Below are 6,000 nucleotides of genomic sequence, written 5' to 3' on the forward strand. Positions count from 1 at the left end.
ATCTTGTAAGTTTCTATTAGATCTCATAGAAAGTTGTTAATTATTTTATTTTACTGAAAGAAAAAAAAGGTGAAGTTTGAGTCCTTACCACTGACTAATGCAAACAGGACAACCATATTCTAAAGGTTCTTCACAAGTAAATTAGGGATAGGTGGCTAAATGATCAGAGGTAGGTGTAGTAGTGTCTTAAAAGGAAGAGGTACATTTCCAAATACAGTACGTAATCCAACATGCACGGGAGATATATTGTAAGAGACTAAATGAATTGCAAAAATAAAATCTGGGCAAAAATAAAATCTGCAGATCTGTGCAACTTTACACAACAAACAGCCCTCTGTGCAAACAGCTAAGAGTTAAAAGCAGAAACACGAGCAAAGATGCAGGTAGTAAACTTCCAAAAAAAACCACCTATGGCATTGCCAACAGCAAATCTATTAGCCACTGATGAAAGTTATTCACTTAATTAGTTCCAACAAAATTTCAGATTACAACCTCTTGTCATGGGTTGCAAGAAATAAAATTAAGTAAGAGGACAAACAGATTTGGCTCTATGAGCAGCGAGTTTGTATCTGAATCAGAAGATTGCGCATTCAATTGAATTGGCAAAGATTTGAGCTTGCACATTATAAAAAGGCTGACACTTCCTGTCTGTACCTGACTCAAAGTACCACATTCCAGGTCAGATATTAAACCAAGACCTTCCTAATGAACACAAAAGTTCAAATGTTCTATTTCAAGCACCTGTGTCCTGGGGCCAAAACATATGCTTCAACCAACAGTTACAAATGGACTGCCTGCCAAATTCCAAGTAGAAAACAATCAACCTGGAGCATTGACCTTTTCTATCTCTACACAGATGGGCTCAAAGACCACCTAATGAACCACAACCAGCAGAATGCAATCCCTGCAGTCACATGTAATCTATCTGCATGACCACTAACATTTTCAGTCATCCTTTCCTAGTCTCAAGTTAAGCCTGCTGTTGCCTGGTCACAAAAGTCATACCTATTTTGTAAAGCATCTCCCAAATCTCTCAATAAAGTACTCATTTTTGAAGTAGTGCTATAATCAATGTACAATCTTTGGCTACGTGCATGGAAATAAAAGGTAAACTTGTATAAATTCAAACAATCCTCAAACAAGGAAAGAGAAGGATTTAAAAAACCCTACTCTTTTGTTAATCCCCTCCCGAATATGTCATATTCCACCATTCCTCCACACCCCATGGCCTCTACCCAGATCCATTCCATCCATAACCACAGACCACACATACAACCCCAATATCCCCAATCCACAAAACCACCCACACTTCTAGTACACTAGGTAAAAACAAGGACTGCAGATGCTGGAAACCAGATTCTAGAGTAGAGTGGTGCTAGAAAAGCACAGCAGTTTAGGCAGCATCCGAGGAGCAGTAAAATCAACATTTCAGGAAAAGCCCTTCATTAGGAATACAGGCAGAGTGCCTGAAGAGTGGAAAGATAAATGAGAGGAGAGAGGGGGTGGGGAGAAAGTAGCATAGAGTACAATGGGTGGATGGGGGTGGGAAGAAGATGATAGGTCAGAGAGGAGGGTGGAGTGGATAGGTGGAAAAGGAAAAAGGGCCGGTAGGACACATCATGGGGATGGTGCTACGCTGAAAGTTTGAAACTGGGGTGAGGTGGGGGAAGGGGACATGGAGGCCCTGGGCCTCCTTCACCGCCACTCCCTCACCACCTGACACCTGAAGGAAGAACCGCCTCAGGACACATCAACCCCAGGGCATCAATGTGGACTTCACCAGTTTCCTCATTTCCCCCACCTCACCCCAGCTCTACACTTCTAGTGCACCCCTGGTCCACCAGTCCCTCTGCCATAAACAAATCCACACTATCAACCAACCCCCCAGGGCCAAAGATACCCCTCCCACCATCTACCTCACTCTCTCTACTCACCAGGTCCACATTGCCTACCACTTGACTTTCCCCACCCACCTCACATCCTCCTCCAGCACACACCTACTCCCCTCCAAACACCCCATCCTCCCCAAATATTCCAGGAGTTTGACCCAGCGGCAATGAAGGAACGATATGTTTCCAAGTCAGGATGGTGAGGGGTTTGAAGGGGAACTTGAAAGTGGTGGTGTTCCCATATATTTGCTGCCCTTGTCCTCTTCGATGGAAGTGGTTATGGGTTTGGAAAGTGCTGTCTGAGGATCTTTACTGAATTTCTGCAGGGCATCTTGTAGATAGTCGCAGCAGTGTGTACTGAATCAAGTGGGTTGCTTTGTCCTGAGTGGTTTCAAGCTTCCTGACTGTTGTTGGAGTTGCACCCATTCAGGCAAGTGGGGAGTATTTCATCACACTCCTGCCTTGTGCCTTGTAGATAGTGGACAGTCTTTGGGGAGTCAGGAGGGGAGTTACTCACTGCCATACTCCTAGCCTCTGGTAAGCACGATGTTTGTTTGTGTCAAGACCAGTTGAGTCCTCATGTTGATAGTGGAGGATTCTGTGATGTTAGCACATTGAATACCAAGGGGAGGTAGTTAGATTGTGTCTCTGTCTCTGTCTCTGATTGGAGATGGTCATTGCCTGGCACAACTGCTAGATTCTATTTGTTAGCTTATGTCTGGGTGTTGTCCAGATCTTATCATATTCCAACATAGACTGCTTAAGCATGAGGAGTTGTAAACAATGTTGAATGTTGTACAAACGTCAGTGATCAGCTTCACTTCTGAACTCGTGATGGAGGGAAGGTCACTGATGAAGCAGCTAAAGATGGTGGGGTCTAGGACACTACCCTGAGGAACTCCTGCATAGATGTCCTGGAGCTGAGATGATTGACCTCCAATAACTGCAACATCTTCCTGTGTGTCAGGTATGACTCCAACCAGCAGAGAATTTGCAGTTTGCTGCTTAAGCTAGTGTAAGGGTCGAGCCAGTGAGCAATAGTTTTTGGCTCATTGGAGCTGCAGAGTGTGTAATTTTTAGACATAGACTTACTAGATAGCTGAGAGATTTTTGTCAGTGCCTCGGAGTGCCATTAGCTGGAGCTGTAATGGCACATTGTACATTGTCATCAGCCGTGCTTTCTGTCGTAGGCTTCCCCATTAGTTGTCTGAATCTCCTGTGGCAGAGCTTTATGAACAATCTCTCACTGATCTGGTGAGCAAGCTCCTGCATGCCTCTTATTTTTCTTTTCCCTCTCCCTTGGCTCCAGCCCTCTGCTACCCAGTGATTCACCCTTTGCCAATTGCATGTCTCTAACATCCCATGAAAAGTGCAGAGGGCACCAGTGTGCGTGCTAGTGGTTGTGTGAGAGACTGATGACATTCACCATAAGTGAATATAGTTCTTGGCTAGGTGGTCTCGCAAAAAAAAAAGACCAGTTATATTTGTAGTGGGGTTTAGGGTTGGTTGTCAACTTTGGAATGTCAAAGGTGCATGCCATCTCCACCTTGTGTGTTGTGATAGGGGAATGTAGTAAATTATTAAATTCCTCAATGTGCTTTACTGTCATTGTTGGCTATGACTACCCACTGATGAGTGAAGGAATATGGCCATGTCTGTCCCCCAAGCATTTCAATGCTGCTGGGGGTGCACCACCTTCCTGTACAAGAGACCGAATGTGCCTCTGTGTTTGAGTTGCCAGTACAAACAATTTGCAGCTACAGCCAGAATTTATTTCCCATTTGAGAGAGGCACACTGGGTTTAAGTGATGTTAAAATAAAAATGCCATATGCAGATGTTGGAAATCTGAAACAAAAAAAGCTGAAACTCCTCTCATCTGGTGGCATCTGCGGAGAAAGCAGTGGAATTAATGCTTCAAGTCTGAAAAGACACTTGTTCAGAATTATAATGAAGAAGAACCTTGCATGACCTTAAGGGTTGCTGTCCTCCTGCAGCCTCACAGTATGTTTATTACTGGGCTTCAATTGACCAAAATCTCTCAGAATAGGCAGCACTAACCTTGTAGGAACATGGACTATCATTAGTTTATCCCTAACCCCATTTCTTAGCTATCATTCAAAATTTTTCTCTCCCCTTCTCTGTCCTTGATTTACCATTTAACTGATGAATTTTTATCCACAAGTCTGGGGAGGCTCTAGGATCAAGGCAATATAGTAGTTCCAAACGCAGTGCCTCCTGCAAGTTTGAACTTCCTGACTCAGGCCATTCCAGTATATGTAACATTTTCATTGTTCTATAAACACTTCAGGCATTTTAAGCAGTGATCTACTTATTTGTTACCAAACCATAAAGTAAACTGTTGATAGAGTTAATAAATTTGTATTATGAAGTAAGTGATTGGAATCGCAGTATATAGTTTTGTTAGTGCAAACGTTGCTGTTTAGATGTAGAAATGTTGAATGGACAATGGTCTATTTATGTAACTGTTCTGATAATTATTAATTTTGAAATGCTTTCATGTTTTTTATTTGGTTTAGTTTAACTGAACTGAATTACTTTGAGGTTCATTGAAACACAATTGGTCTTTATATGAAATAACTTCAAAGTACTGTACATTAAAGGTTACGTTTAATCATCTTTGTTTTAATGCAAATCCTATGAATTTAGTTTTTAGTTGAAATCTTGTCTGGAATCAAACACTCCTTTCAAATAAGCAGTTGGTTGCTGCAAAGTGTTTTGTATGCGTTTTTCACTTACAAGTCTAATGAACCTATAACTTCAGGGATTTTGTTCTGTACTACATCAGAAGCACCATAGAAAGTGAAGTTTTAGTAAGTTAGGTTTTTAAATTGCTCCACAGTTGTTTTGCTATTCCTGACTGGTTAGCGGGAGGAAGATCAATACGTCAGTGATGGGTTTGTGAATGGGTCACATTTTTAGGGACATTAATGATAATACTGAAATAGTTTTAGAGCAAAAAGGTAATATTCTTGAATGTTCTTGTGAAGAAGGCAAAACAAGCGATGACTGACAAGGCACATGGTGCAGAAACCTCCCTTTTAAAGAATAAGTGTGTGGTTAATATAGTAATTCTACAATTTCTAGAATATAAGAAATAAAAGCTGAATAGTTAAAATGGACTGAAAATTTCTCAACTTCACAGGGTTGAGGTATGTGTATGTGCATATTCACAAAGTAATCAAAATAATTCTGGTTTAATAGCCATGAAGGGATATGACATTTCTACAAGAGAGATGTAACAACAGGTGTTGGAGCAGAATAGAGAATACACTGATGTTTGTTGTATTCTTCCAGAGATCGTTCACTTAATACAACTATCACTGCACTTGAACTTGAACTGTGTGTAAAGGTGTCCTAAGAAATTCTGACAGAATTGATCTTGCGTATTAAGAGGAGCAATGATGCAATTCTTAACATCTCTAATTGAAACAAGAAGGAATATTAGAAGCCAGTATGATTTATAAGGGATGATTTTAAAAGAAAATGAAACATTATGGTGAGAAATGAAGAGTTGGCTGATGCAATTTATTTTTTGGATTGATTTATATCAGTCCACTTGCAAACAATATGATCGGTTAAACTGTCTCCACTATGCTATAAACTTTTATGGTCTTTAAGAAATAGTTTCAACTATTTATGGTATGTTTAACTTTAACTTTATCTCCTTCCTCCCATTTTTAACATCCCTTTGATCTTTTTTTCCCTGCTCTGGTCCTGAAATATAACATGGAATTCATAAGAGTCATATACTCCAATTTTTAAAGTCTTCGTACATTCCCATTGTGGTATGTGTGTAATCCTTCCGAATCTCGCTGAACAAGGCAGGTTTTCACACCAGGAAAGAATTATATTTACAGAGTAAGTTTGTGATAGGCAAGGTATGCCCAAACATTTTACACACAAGGTACCACTGATGTTGGAAATGTCAAAAAAAAGACACTAAATACTGGAAGTACTCAACAGCTTTCATAGTCTACAAAGAGTTGTTACTTCAGATTATTGCTTTCCTGCGTTCTCACCTTCCTGTCACCTTTCTACATAGATGCTGCTTGACGGTTTCCAGCACTTCCTATTTCTGTATTCAAATGT

This window comes from Chiloscyllium plagiosum, chromosome 2 (assembly GCF_004010195.1).
Source record: "Chiloscyllium plagiosum isolate BGI_BamShark_2017 chromosome 2, ASM401019v2, whole genome shotgun sequence".
NCBI classification, from domain to species: Eukaryota; Metazoa; Chordata; class Chondrichthyes; order Orectolobiformes; family Hemiscylliidae; genus Chiloscyllium; species Chiloscyllium plagiosum.